The sequence below is a fragment of the Bufo bufo genome, chromosome 11 (assembly GCF_905171765.1).
Source record: "Bufo bufo chromosome 11, aBufBuf1.1, whole genome shotgun sequence".
In the NCBI taxonomy this organism is placed as follows: domain Eukaryota; kingdom Metazoa; phylum Chordata; class Amphibia; order Anura; family Bufonidae; genus Bufo; species Bufo bufo.
In genome coordinates, this window is record NC_053399.1 from 81,550,646 (window position 1) to 81,566,159 (window position 15,514).

At 46.1% G+C, this 15,514-nt stretch overlaps 1 long non-coding RNA gene across 1 annotated transcript; it reads left to right on the plus strand.

Moving 5' to 3' along the window:
* Positions 1-1,749: 1,749 nt before the first annotated feature.
* Positions 1,750-13,834, plus strand: LOC120982255. Its single transcript, XR_005774868.1, has 3 exons — positions 1,750-1,921; positions 3,441-3,545; positions 13,314-13,834. It is a non-coding gene; the product is annotated as an uncharacterized LOC120982255 (long non-coding RNA).
* The last annotated feature ends 1,680 nt before the right edge of the window (positions 13,835-15,514 follow it).

Sequence of the window (15,514 nt, forward strand, 5' to 3'; positions counted from 1 at the left end):
AAAGGGAATCAACAAGGTAAAAGGAGAGAGAAGATTTAAAAGAAGAAAAACTGCTACAAGAGGGCATCGTTGTAAATTAGACGGGCAAAGGTTTAAAAGTAACATCAGGAAGTATTACTTTACTGAGAGAGTAGTGGATGCATCTGAGTTCCAAGCCCTAAAAAATTTAGAGAAGAATAAAAGTCTAATTATTAAACAATCTGACCAGGGTGGCAACTTGGTACTCCTGGATCACCCCAAGTATCAACAAATGTGTTTGACATTATTAAATGATAAAAACAGCTATAAAAAAATCCCCTCAGATCCCACTGAGATTTTCCTTGCAGACCTGACCAAAATTTTGGTTTAGGGCTTACAACAGGGATTCATCAATAAAACAGAATTTGAGTACTTACTTCCAAAAGCCCCTCAAACCGCAACCTTTTATTGCCGACCCAAGATACATAAAGGGGTACATCCCCTTAGGGGTCGTCCAATCGTATCCGGTATTGATTCCCTGACACACCATAGTGGAATCTATCTTGACAAGGTACTTTGAGACTTTGTCTGGACATTACCATCTTTTACTAGGGATACGATGGACTTCCTTCGTAAAATAGAAACCTTAACTATTAACCCCAACAGTGTCTTGGCTAGCATTGACGTAGAATCGCTCTGTACGTCTATTCCGCATGATTGAGGAATTGGAGCTACTACTTATTTTTTAAATACCAGAGGGATTCATCTTACGTCTCCTGGAATATACTTTAACCCATAACTTTTTCCTATTTTATGGCTCTTTCTACCACCAGCTCAGGGGGACGGCGATGGGGAATTCATGTGCCCCTACTTACGCTAACCTCCTCCTGGGATGGTGGGAGGATAAATACGTCTTCCCAGATCAGCACCAATGGTGGAATGACAACATCGCCTTTTGGACTCGTTATATTGACGACGTTTTTTTCTGATCTGGGAGGGCAGTATACCTGCTTTTCATAAGTTCATTAATATCTTAAACCAAAATTATATTGGTCTGAGCTTCACCTTTGAAACTCAGACTGAACAAATTACGTTCCTCGATGTGGTTGTGAGAAAAACCGAGGGGACGCTCAGCACGTCGGTACACCGACAGCATCCTTCACTGGAATAGTCACCATCCTACCCATAGAAATGAATGGAGGGCGGCTGTGCATGCGCAGTGTGCCCTCCGTTCATTTCCCTGCTCCGTTCTCATTATAGGTGCGGGTCCCGCACCTATCAGACTATGGGGGCATATCCTAGCGATATGCCGCCATTGTATGAGATGGGAATACCCCTTTAAGCTCAGATTTGTTGACACCGTTGCATATCAGAAAAATGTGGTAGAGGGGCTTCATAAATATGGTGTTCAGCCCAAACACCATATTTTCAATGGTTCAGATTGGGGGCATGTTGGTTACATTTTGGGCAATTTTTCATGACAAAAATTTGATTCACAAGATGGGTCATACAAACGCACTACAAATGCATCTTTAATCATCTCCAAAAATCCCTGCCTAATCTTATCAGTGGGGAGCGGAGAGCAGTTCACAGGGTTCATGGTTGCCATCACCCTGCCCTCTGTGACCCTGCCCATGTAGCCCTTCTAGCTGCTGGCTTGTGCATTGCACCATATATTCTGTGTATTAGGGGGGAGGGGTAGACTGTAGGTAAGGCCGCGCTTCTGCAAATAACATGTTTTGCAATAAATGACGGTGTGCAGATATCATATATTATTTCTGTCTTAGCAGAGGGTGAACACGGACAGATTGTTCCAGGCCCGCAGCTGTTTTTTTGACTCCAGCCTCCCAGAAGAGACGACGGTGCAGATCAACAACATGATTCAAGCCTACAGATCAGCAGCCATAATTAGCAATCCTATTTAAAGCCTACATGTAGAAGCATGACTGTGCATTCTGAAGTGGTAAATAAGGATGTCTTACTTCTCCCCGGGGGGAAGGAGTCTTCATTTTATTTCATTTTATTTGGCAGGTTGGATTGACCTCTGATCCACCAGCTTTCACAGGACAGTTAAGTGAGTTACTGGTTAATGGTCCTACTTGGTAAAATAGCAAAGGTTCTTGCATTATTTAACTCATTGGCACATTCCATCATATAGTCACAACACCAGGCTGCCAAGTGGTATGGTGCAGGCACAGGACAGTGGGGGTCCTCTATGTGCCACCATTAGAGATGGCCAGTTCGCAGTGTTCGCCAGCAAACACATGCGATCTGCCATCTTAACTGACAAGTCCGGCGAGGCACCTGTGCCTGTGCGTGAGCCGGTCTGAAATGAAATGCGGTCTCCGGGAGCAGGCAGTTCCGAGAAGAACTGGCCACCATCAAAGGGGGAGAGTGACCTGTCACCCCATCAGTACTCTGCCAGGTCTGTCACCTTTGTACTGATTATGTTATTGATTTGAATAAAAATGAGATTTTTTATCGCTATACATCCTCGCTCTTTTCTTTTGTATAGCTTGTAGTTTGTTGAGGAGTTTGGTATCGCAATTTGGGTTGTTGTAGGTTATAACTCCTGTTAGGCCCTGCCAGAGGCAGAAGCTAATAGGATGACTGTCAGTATTACACAGATGTACTGGACTGCATTATAACAGCCAAGTTCCCTATAACTTGTGCCACTTTCTGTCTTTAGGAATAATAAATTGGTCAGAAACAGACTACAGATACCACCACGGGACCATGCCCCCCTCCTGATCAACCCACACACATTTCTCAGTACTGAAAAGCCCAAGGAGGGACAATCAGTCATACGTGTAGCACACTGCAGCAATTTTTTTTTACACTGAGCCACACCTCTAGCTCCAACCACGCAATATTTATCACCCCTTAATAGTACCCACCTCAAAATAGAAAGCCCCTTTTAATGTCCTCACACAATAGTTGGGACTTGTGGTTCATGGTGTGAAAGCTCCATTTTTCCTGCACTGTTGAAATGTAGAATGTTTCCTTAGTGCCCTCCTTTCAATAGTGCTAATCACAAAAAGTGTTGCCCCCTTAGTGACCCCTCACAATAGCAAATCAGCTATAGTTTTAATAAAATAATATAATAAGTAATAATAAAGTAATACCTAGCCCCGTTCCCCCAATGAATGGAGCGCATCATCCCTCGGCCTACAGTTTGTTCTCTCCGGCTGAACTCATCAGTCACTGCTTCGCTTCTGCCTATGGGAAAAAGCACCGGCCTGTGAGTAGTGGGCCAGGGAGCTGACGACTGCCTGCTTCATCATTATATTCACTGTATCTGTGTCCTCAAGATGCAGATACAGTTGAAATCAGGACATGTTGCAGCCTTGCCAAAACTGCGGGACAGCCATCGAAACTCCCGAGGCATGCAAATAATAGCACAAAATTGTTCCATGATTTGTGACTGTTCTAGGCCATAAAACTGCTGCAAACCGCTTGAAATTCTCCCCTAATTCCTTCAGTCCCAGATAAAAGACCATCCAAAACAGCAGAAAGGTCTTTCCAAGATTACCTAGTCCTCCGGAGGTGGTAAATCCGGTTCCCAGAAGATGAAGAAGCCAGCACAGGTACAGTAAATATAGGTTTTAACAGATCCCTTCCTCTACTTTATTCTTGTGCTTAATCTGTATTATTTGACACTACAGTATAAACAATATCTGCCATTCTGCTGCATTCAGCTCCCGATGAAGAGCTTTATATTTCCATAGAATTATTAGGACTGAGCTCCAAGTCCTCACTCCTTGCTGAGAGTCCAGGACACCAGGGGGAAAAAGTTCTGTACTCCTGCTTAAAGAGAGGGATATGATCTAAGGGTGCCAGGGGTTTGCCATTGCAGCCCGGGACCTAACAACGCTATGTACAGATACTGTGGGGACTCGCTCTGGTAGCTAGGACTAGCGGATGCAGTATAGAGGCAAAGTACACAGTTCTTGAATCAAACAGCGGTGTTTATTCACACATTGGTGTATAACAAAACGCAGGTGGCTTGGTGTTTGTTCACACACAAGGAAAGTCTATAAACAATAAAAGTCACCTTTTCTCCTGGGTGTTAATTCACATCCTGTTAGCAGTTCTGCCTCATCAAGTCCATAGGCGGCCTGTTCGCCTTTAGAGGGGCCTGAGTCCTCTAGCCCGGGTCAAACCTCAAATCCCAGCACAGCCCTCAGTTCACAGCACACAGACTCCTGAGCTCCACTGTCAGAGGGAGGTAAATCCACCACACCTGGCAGTGCTGGCTGGTTTTTATGCCTGGCAAAACCCGGCCAGGAACATGGGGAGTAGTCACCCACCCAGCACTTTGACTACTCCTAGTAAGCTATGACAGCCATGCTAAATCTCAAGGTGTCAATTAGCAATAGCTGCTGCTGACACATAAAATACCGAAGCCAGGAACCTCGGTGACACATACCTTTCATCCACGATGATTCCAGGTACCTTCTTACAATACTTAAAGTGTAACTGTCATGTTTTCATTTAAAAAAAATCTATTTTAGCATATGTTACTGCTGCAGCAGCATTATACATAAAGCAATCTTTTAGTTTCTTCACATACCACTGTTTTCCTTGAGTTTTTCCCTTAGTTACGGCTGTTTTAACCTCTACAATATCAGGATCTTCTGAAGATGGCTCCTCTGCCAGTTCTCTGAGGCCAAAACTGCTTTCCCTCACTTCTCATACACACTTGCTGTAGCCAGCAGCTTCCTGGCAGCCAATCAGATTGGATTACTGAGAGACACGCCTCCTCACTCTGAAGCCTAATGCAGGCATGTAGTGTGAAGGACCGCCCCTCCGTCTTCCTGTCTCCTTAGCCGGAGACAGACAAGCCATAGCAACGGTCTTTTAAGGAAGCAGTGGAAAGGGACAGAGGACATTAATGAAATCTGTTATTATAAGGTAATTACAGATGTTTGGACAATCAGACTATCTCAGGTATACATGCCTAGCTCTAATAAACTAGCACATAAAAAAATATGACAGTTACACTTTAAGAACAAAAGGAAGATGTGGGAGGCGCAACAATGTGTAAATCTGTCATCACAATCCCCATTAGGCCTAATGATAAAAGCTGCTTACCAGAGGACAGGGAATCGCTCACATATATAGCCAAAACAAGCAGTCCTTATCTGCCCAGAGCTCTGAAGGCCAGATGAATCCAAGTGGTAAAACTGACTGAAAAATAAATCACGAGGCGCTGCTATTTAGGACTAAAAATTATTTATTAAAGCAACATAGGTTACAAAACAATAAAACAGGGGGGTCCTAAAATGTGACGTGTTTTGAAGATGGTCCATCTTCTTCCAGTGCGCTAGACGGCACACATATCCGTATACTGAAACCTCCACGTTCTGGTTTGTGTTTTTTTAATTATAAGAAATATTTTTCTGTTATATTAATTGCAGATGCTCATTATCGCTCTGTGTGTGTGGACATCGGGGCCTATGGCAAAAGTAAGGATTCTCAAGGGATGCAAAGTATATGTATAAGTATATTTTGACTTTTCTCAGCCAAGACCATCCCCAGGTCAACGCAACGGAACCGAGTCTTCCACCTGTACTTAGGAGGATGAAAATACTGTATTTGATTTTCTAAAATCGGTGTTGCTTTTTTGTAATGTCAAAAAGACCTTTGGATTTTTGCCATCGTTTATGATTCACGCATATTCAATTTTTAAACAATCACCTACTTCATTGCAGTTTATTGATGCAACATTGGCAGATTTACCTTTTTTGCAGATTAATAACTACATAATTGATTATTTGCACTCTTGCTTCTAGTTAGAATGCTTTTTTTAATGTTAAGGTTATTTTTTCCAAAAATAAAAATATACACTATTCTGTATAAACTCGAAACATACTGGAGAGGGACTCTTTCTGATGTGTCAGGTTGAAGGAGGGCACTAAGAAAGGGACCAGTATGCAGGAGGAGGGTGTGTGTGCAGGGTGGAGGATTCTGAGAGGGCAGGAAGATTTATGGGAGCAATTGCAAACGGATCCGTCCCCCATTGACTTTCAATGTAAAGTCAGGAGTCCCTATTAATATACCATCGGATCTGAGTTTTCTCCAATCCGATGGTATATTTTAACTTGAAGCGTCCCCATCACCATGGGAACGCCTCTATGTTAGAATATACCAGCAGATTTGAGTTAGATCGTCAAAACTCAGATCCGACAGTATATTCTAACACAGAGGCCTTCCTATAGTGATGGGGATGCTTCTAGTTAGAATATACTGAGAACTGTGTACATGACTGCCCCCTGCTGCCTGGCAGCACCCGATCTCTTACAGGGGGCTGTGATCCGCATAATTAACCCCTCAGGTGCTGCACCTGAGGGCTTAATTGTGCATATCATAGCCCCCTATAAGAGATCAGGGGCTGCCAGGCAGCAGGGGGCAGACCCCCCTCCCTCCCCAGTTTGAATATCATTGGTGGCCAGTGTGCGGCCTCCCCCGGCCCCCCCCTCCCTCTATTGTAATATCATTGGTGGCCAGTGTGCGGCCTCCCCCGCCCCCCCCTCCCTCTATTGTAATATCATTGGTGGCCAGTGTGCGGCCTCCGTCGGCCCCCCTCCCTCCCTTTATTGTAATATTATTGGTGGCCAGTGTGCGGCCTCCCCCGCCCCCCCCCCTCCCTCTATTGTAAAATCATTAGTGGCCAGTGTGCGGCCTCCCCTCTCCCCCACCCCCTGCCCGATCATTGGTGGCAGCGGAGAGTTCCGATCGGTATCTATGGCAACCAGGACGCTACTGCAGGCCTGGTTGCCATGGTTACTTAGCAATATTACAATATTAGAAGCATCATACTTACCTGCTGCGCTGTCTGTGACCGGCCGGGAGCTCCTCCTACTGGTAAGTGACAGATCATTAAGCAATACGCCGCACAGACCTGTCACTTACCAGTAGGAGGAGCTCCCGGCCGGTCACAGACAGCGCAGCAGGTAAGTATGATGCTTCTAATATTGTAATATTGCTAAGTAACCATGGCAACCAGGCCTGCAGTAGCGTCCTGGTTGCCATGGTTACCGATCGGAGCCCCAGTGATTAAACTGGGACTCCAAACGGAACTCTCCGCTGCCACCAATGATTGGGAGAGGGGAGGCCGCACACTGGCCACCAAGGATAATACAATAGAGGGAGGGAGGGGGGGCCGGGGGAGGCCGCACACTGGCCACCAATGATAATACAATAGAGGGAGGGATGGGGGCCGGGGGGGGGGCGCACACTGGCCACCAATGATAATACAATAGAGGGAGGGGGGCGGGGGAGGCCGCACACTGGCCACCAATGATATTAAAATAAAGGGAGGTAGGGGAGCCGACGGAGGCCGCACACTGGCCACCAATGATATTACAATAGAGGGAGGGAGGGGGGGCCGGGGGAGGCCGCACACTGGACACCAATGATATTACAATAGAAGGAGAGAGGGGGGCCGGGGGAGGCCGCACACTGGCCACCAATTATATTACAATAGAGGGAGGGGGGGCCGCACACTGGCCACCAATGATATTGAAACTGGGGAGGGAGGGGGGTCTGCTGCCTGGCAGCCCCTGATCTCTTACAGGGGGCTATGATACGCACAATTAACCCCTTCAGGTGCGGCACCTGAAGGGTTAATTGTGCTGATCACAGCCCCCTGTAAAAGATCGGGTGCTGCCAGGCAGCAGGGGGCAGTCATGTACACAGTTCGTAGTAAATTCTAACTTGAAGCGTCCCCATCACCATGGGAACGCCTCTGTGTTAGAATATACTGTCGGATCTGAGTTTCACGATGTAACTCAAATCCGATGGTATATTCTAACATAGAGGCGTTCCCATGGTGATGGGGACGCTTCAAGTTAAATTATACCATCGGATTGGAGAAAACTCCGATCCTATGGTATATTAACTCCTGACTTTACATTGAAAGTCAATGGGGGACGGATCCGTTTGCAATTGCACCATATTGTGTCAACGTCAAACGGATCCGTCCACATTGACTTGCATTGTAATTCAGGACGGATCCGTTTGGCTCCGCACGGCCAGGCGGACACCAAAACGACTTTTTTTTCATGTCCGTGGATCCTCCAAAAATCAAGGAAGACCCACGGACGAAAAAACGGTCACAGATCACGGAAAAACGGAACCCGTTTTTGCAGACCGCGAAAAAAAAACGGTCGTGTGCATGAGGCCTTAAGCTAAGTCCTTCTCCTTCCCTTTTGTTGTGTGTTCTGGCTAGGCCTCAGGAAGACACTGGTTCCTGCACCTAGCGCTAGGAACCGGTCGTCTTATCTCCAGCTCCCTAGCTGAGGGTTTGTTACAGTTTCAGCAGGGCTTAGGTTCCAGCGCATGAGCACTTCCACCTTAAGGATTTGCTCATGTTGTCAGCAGTCAGGGAAAGGCTCAGGGATTGTCAGGTGTGACCTTTCCCTGTTCCCTAGCTTTGGGGCCTAGTCTGTTGTTTTGTTGCTTTTGTTGAATTTGGTTTGCTTCCCTTCCCTCACCTACCGTGGCACCCCCCTCCCCCTCCCAAATTTATACAAAGAGGTGGCAATTTTTTTTTTACACTAAACCCAATGCATGGCTACACTAACCCAGTCCTAATAAAATCTGGTCCTACCTCATCCAATACAAAGTTTTATGCGAATCGACTTCGGATGTTTCATCCGAAGTCGATTCACTCATCCCTAGTGACTGCCCCTGTGAAATCCTCAGAAGGGGTTGGCTGTGCTGGCCTGTAAGGCCTCATGCACACGACCGTATGTATTGTGCGGTCTGCAAAAAACGGATCCGCAAAAAATACGTATGACGTCCGTGTGCATTCCATATTCCATATGAGGCGCCCAAACAGAACAGCTGGCCCCAATAGAAAAGTCCTGTCCTTGTCTGTAATGCGGATAATAATAGGACATGTTCTAATTTTTCGCGGAGCGGAAATATGGACATACGGAAAGAAAATACGTTCGTGTGCATGAGGCCTAAGACTGAGCCATGCCAATGTATACAAGGGTAATCTAGGACATTTCCCCTAAATGTTACTACCCAGTACTGATACCCCCCTCACAGTAATTAAGCCCACCTTGTGGCCCCTTCACAATAGTTATGTCCTCCTTGTGGCCCCTTCACAATAGTTATGTCCTCCTTGTGGCCCCTCACAGCAGTTATGCCTACCTTTGTTACTGTCACAGTAGTTATGCCCACTTTTGTGCCCCCTCACAGTAGTTATGCCCGATTAGGTGCCACCTCACAGTAGTTATGCCCGATTAGGTGCCACCTCACAGTAGTTATGCCAGATTAGGTGCCCCCTCACAGTAGTTATGGCAGATTAGGTGCCCCCTCACAGTAGTTATGCCAGATTAGGTGCCCCCTCACAGTAGTTATGCCAGATTAGGTGCCCCCTCACAGTAGTTATGCCAGATTAGGTGCCCCCTCACAGTAGTTATGCCAGATTAGGTGCCACCTCACAGTAGTTATGCCAGATTAGGTGCCACCTCACAGAAGTTATGCCTGGTTAGGTGCCACTTCAAAGTAGTTATGCCTGATTAGGTGCCCCCTCAAAGTAGTTATGCCAGATTAGGTGCCCCCTCAAAGTAGCTATGCCTGATTAGGTGCCCCCTCACAGTAGTTATGCCTGATTAGGTGCCCCCTCACAGTAGTTATGCCTGATTAGGTGCCACCTCAAAGTAGTTATGCCTGATTAGGTGCCACCTCAAAGTAGTTATGCCCGATTAGGTGCCACCTCACAGTAGTTATGCCCGATTAGGTGCCACCTCACAGTAGTTATGCCAGATTAGGTGCCCCCTCACAGTAGTTATGCCAGATTAGGTGCCCCCTCACAGTAGTTATGCCAGATTAGGTGCCCCCTCACAGTAGTTATGCCAGATTAGGTGCCACCTCACAGTAGTTATGCCAGATTAGGTGCCACCTCACAGAAGTTATGCCTGGTTAGGTGCCACTTCAAAGTAGTTATGCCTGATTAGGTGCCCCCTCAAAGTAGTTATGCCAGATTAGGTGCCCCCTCAAAGTAGTTATGCCTGATTAGGTGCCCCCTCACAGTAGTTATGCCTGATTAGGTGCCCCCTCACAGTAGTTATGCCTGATTAGGTGCCACCTCAAAGTAGTTATGCCTGATTAGGTGCCACCTCAAAGTAGTTATGCCCGGTTAGGTACCACCTCACAGTAGTTATGCCAGATTAGGTGCCCCCTCACTCTAGTTGTGGCCCCCCTTTTGCCTCCAGTCTGCAGCTTTATGCAAGAAAAAAAACCACATACTTACCCTCTTCCCTGATGACGCGCTCCCACACTCCCATCGTGCTGCTGGCTGTGCTGGAGGCCGATTCCCGAGCTTTCAGCGCTCCTCCCAGAGCCAGCAGCGCGATGTGCGGCCAGCAGGGGGAGCGCCGGAGCTCAGACTGGCCTCTGTGCCCCCCTGCCTCTGCACCCTTCCTTGCCTCCGTGCCCGGGTGCATATTATACATCTTTGAAGAGCACTCTGATGGGGCCTGGCATTGTCACTGTACTTCATGCTGGGCCCCGTCAGAGCGGTCCCGTTACATGTGAGTGCAGCGGGACCCCTCCCCCCACCGGGCCCTGTTGTGGTCACTCCCTCTGCGACCGCGATTGTTACGCCCCTGGATAGGAGTGGGATGGGGGATAGGATGTTCATGGCAGATAGGAGTGGGAAGGTGGATAAGCTGTTCATGGAGGACAGGATCTGGATGGGAGATAGGAGTGGGATGGGGGAATGGTTGATGAAGGGTGAGGGGATTATTTATGGGTTTGGGAATGGGAGTGAGGCAGGTGTCTACAGAATGCACTGATCAGTGCCAACTTGAACTCATAACCCTGCTTGGGGTCATTCGGTCCATTCCTGGAGATAGCATTAGGAGGAAACTCTGATTAGGAGTAAGTGGATACGGCCACCCTGCCCCCTCCAGCTGCCGGATCGCAGCAAGAAGCCCTTATTCTCTCATAATGTTTGCTAGATCATGTACCTCCCTACGATTTCTCCTACCATCTTAGTCTTCTACCAACTACAGCCCCATTCTCTTGAATGAATTGTCTGACTGATTTGGTGGGGGCGGAGGTGCTTGGTAGGGGACCTTGTGTTTCTCCGGGCAGGATTATGAACAGTAGAGGGCTCTGCGATAGGTTCCGAGATATAGGGGGTCATTTATAAACAGATATATGCCACTCTTGTGGCGTATATCTGGCGCAGATTCTGTTACACACCATGTTGCGGCAGAATCTGCAACTTCTTCCCTGTTCACTCCAGGTCTAAAAAAAAGGAAGCAGTATGGGTGACCTGACCACCAGTATGGCACTCCTGGGCTATCTCCCACATGGTTGGCAGACCCTCTTCCAATAAGTCCCAGTGGGCTGACTGCTACTGCAACCGTGCTGGCGATTTCCCCAGTGAGTCTGTGTCAGTCCAGCAGTTATAGCAACGGACTGACTGCTGCCTGTACCACAAATATAGGCTGAAATGAGTGACCATCGCTGGGTGCCCCTGTCTAACCATGAGCTGAGACATGGGGTCAGGATTGGGAATAGATCAGGGAGACTAATTTTGAAAACTATTGCTGTGCTGTGCAAGTCAATAGAATCACAGACTGGATCCGACATCCCCTGCACAAACTATGGGTTAAAATAGAGGAACATTTGACCTCCTTCCCCCTTTGATTACTGATTTATCCAAAATTCTCCTAGTTATAAACCCCCGGAGTTGACGAACACCTTAACTAAAGCTACATATTCAATATGGATAAGAGCTGGCTTAGTAACATCTATAGCCCATTCTCCTTCACCTTATTCTTATAAATGACGTTACAACCTCTCTCAACGGTTCCCGGAATGCTACGGTCCCTCACTGCCTGCTAACCAAAGACCGCCCTATCTCTGCTCTTCTAAATACCGAGTCTCTGCCACCGGTTGCTGAACTATGTACCTTCTTTGAGGTGCCCTCTCTATCTATCCTAATGTCCCAGAGAATTTTGAAGTTTTTACGAGGAATTATAATTTCCCCTAATTACGACAGACCTCTCACGTGGAAACACTAATATCTCAACAATGACAACCTAGGAAGGTTACATCTCTTATATATGTACGATTACCTCTCTCACTAATTCAGCTGACAGTGTGGCCTTTCTTAAAGGGTGGGAGACGGACTTAAAGGTGTCCTTCACGCCATACCAAATAGCTGCTATACTCAAATCTCCCAAGATAGTATCCAGATATAAAACCCTTTCTAGATGGCACCTCACTCCTCGCAAAATTGCACACTATGATCCTTCATACTCAAGCACATGGAGATGTGGAGATTACTTGCACATGTGGTGGGTATGCTCAATTGTACAGCCTTTTTGGATAGGGGTGTTGGATACTGCTAATACCATATGTGAGCTGTCACAGCTCGTCCTCCTCCTTTTCCCTCCCTCTCTGCCCCGCGTGTCCCTCGCTAGGCTTTTGTTGTCAGCGGCTAGGTTCCTCATCTCCAAATATTGGCGTCCAAACCACATCATCTCTCTTACTGAATGGACCCACAGAGCAGACCCAATTTATAGGATGGAGGAACTAGCACATTGGGAGTACAGCAAGATAGGAACATTTTGGAAGCTATGGCTCCCCTGGATTACCTATAGAGGTGATTCGGATGACCCGTCTAGATAGACACCAATTTCTGATTTGCATTTACTGTCACGGGTGGTGTTGCAGAAAGCTGGAACTTATAAATAAACATCCGACTGGCTTGATCCCAAACTAAGGAGCATATGGGTGAGCCCTATAAAACCCCTAGAGCTCTCCCTGACTGCTATGCCCATGCAAAGGTCTTTATGGTAGACGATTGCATGCCCACGTACCTAATACTGTGTGACACCTGAAAACCCTATAATAGTGAGGGGACACGACCACCGGCTTCCTGCACTTAATACGGACGGAGTCAGGGTCACCTAGAATCAAGCCAGCAAAGAAACACAAATAAAGGAAAAAGACTTATCTGAGGAATCAGCAGTAGCAGCCTCCAGCAGTGAACAACTCATCCAGGAAGTAGTATAATGGAGCGTGCCTCAGGCCTGGTAGCATTTTTTTTTATATGATTTTTAGTTTAGTATATTTTTTATCTACAACTAAATGATGAAAGTGTTTGCTTTTCACTTATTTTCTTCAGCTTATTTTAAAGCACATTTTTTTTAAATTGTGCTCTTTTCTGTATAGGGAATATGTAATATACAGTTATTGTGCGTTAGTGGTGGCGTTTGTTTTTTCATCTTTTTATTAATTTCATTTTATTCATTGTGCCCACCATAAAGTCATGCAGGACTTTTGTGCGTCATTTAACCATAGTTTTTTTTTTTATGTAGATTTTCACTTCGGGAATGTCTTTACAGAGTTACATGTTGACCCACCGAATGATTAAAATTCACAAGTAGTTAATGTCCAAAGGGTCGGGATGTGAACAGCTCCTGCATGTACTGGAAGGCTGAACTGTACAGATTGTTCCCAGCCGTTTCTTAGGCTGATAAGGATGAGCCAGTGTGTCTTGTGTTATATTCTTGCTTATGTCTTTGTCCTTGAGATAGGAGTCGTCTTATGTGGTAGATGATGCATTTATTTTCTGTTGCCTTTTTCCTGTACGATGCACTTTGCATACACAGCTCTGTCACATTTATCAGTATTCTACCATCTTTTTAAAAATCAAATTCAACATATAATCTACTATGTAATCCTTTGTTATAGAAGAGGTTGCCTCAGCTTGGCCTTTCATGGCCCAAATGGAAATCACCCACAGTAAGCGGTGGAAACATCTGAGCAACCGACACGCCGCTGTGGGAGCTATGCAAACACTGCAAGCTATGCCGGATGGTCAGCCATCCCTGGGTGGCACTTATTGCCATCTCGACCATGAAAGATCAGGATAGGACAGCCCCTTTAAGGGAGATATACTTTGTTTTACTTTACAGAACTGAAAAAAGACAAAATATTACTTTCCCAGAAGACCCACTTAACCCTTTAATAACCAGGCAATTTTCCATTTTTTTATTTATTCATTTTTTCGTTCTTTACTCCCAGCCTTCCCAAAGCCATACTTTATTTTTTATTTTTCACATAGCCATGTGAGGGCTTGTTTTTTTCGCAGGACAAGTTGTACTTTTATGGTTGCATACAATGTAGTGGGAAGCTGGAAAAAAAAAATCCAAATGGGGTGCAATTATACAAAAAAAAAACACAATTTCGCCACAATTTTATAGCTTTTAGGCCTCTTTCACACGGGCGTTGCGGGAAAAGGTGCGGGTGCGTTACGGGAACATGCGCGATTTTCCCACGCGACTGCAAAACATTGTAATGCGTTTTGCACTCGCGTGAGAAAAATCGCGTATGTTTGGTACCCAAACCCAAACTTCTTCACAGAAGTTCAGGTTTGGGATCGGTGTTCTGTAGATTTTATTATTTTCCCTTATAACATGGTTATAAGGGAAAATAATAGCATTCTGAATACAGAATGCATAGTACAATAGGGCTGGAGGGGTTAAAATAAATAAATAAATAATTTAACTCCCCTTACTCCACTTGATCGCGCAGCCCGGCATCTCCTTCTGTCTCCTTCGCTGAACAGGACCTGTGGTGACGTCACTCCGGTCATCACATGATCCATCACCATGGTAAAAGATCATGTAAAGACCGGATGGACGTCACCACAGGTCCTGTTCAGCAAAGGAGACAGAAGAGAAGCCGGGCTGCGCGATCAAGTGGATTAAGGTGAGTTAAATAATTTTTGATTTTTTTTTTAACCCCTCCAGTGCTATTTTACTTTGCATTCTGTATTCAGAATGGTATTATTTTCCCTTATAACCATGTTATAAGGGAAAATAATAATGATCGTGTCTCCATCCCGATCGTCTCCTAGCAACCGTGCGTGAAAATCGCACCGCATCCGCACTTGCTTGCGGATGCTTGCGATTTTCACGCAACCCCATTCACTTCTATGGGGCCTGCGTTGCGTGAAAAACGCAGAATATAGAGCATGCTGCGATTTTCACGCAACGCACAAGTGATGCGTGAAAATCACCGCTCATGTGAACAGCCCTATAGAAATGAATGGGTCGGTATTCAGTGCGGGTGCAATGCGTTCAACTCACGCATCGCATCCGCGCGGAATACTCGCTCGTGTGAAAGGGGCCTAATAGTGTTTCCTATGCGGTAAAACTGACCAGTTACTTTTATTCTCCGGGTCACTACGATTACAACAATATCATATATGTATAGTTTCCACCATATTCTTACCCCTTAGGCCTCTCGCACACAACCGTATGGCTTTTTCAGTATTTTGCGGTCCGCAAAAAACGGATCCGCATAAAATACGGATGACGTCCGTGTGCATTCCATTTTTTGCGGAACGGAACAGCTGGCCCCTGATAGAATAGTCCTATCCTTGTCCGTTATGCGGACAATAATAGGACATTATCTATCTTTCAATGGAAAAACGGAAACCGAAGGCATACGGAGTACCTTTGTTTTTTTTTGCGGATCCATTGAAATGAATGGTTCCGTATACGGATCGCAA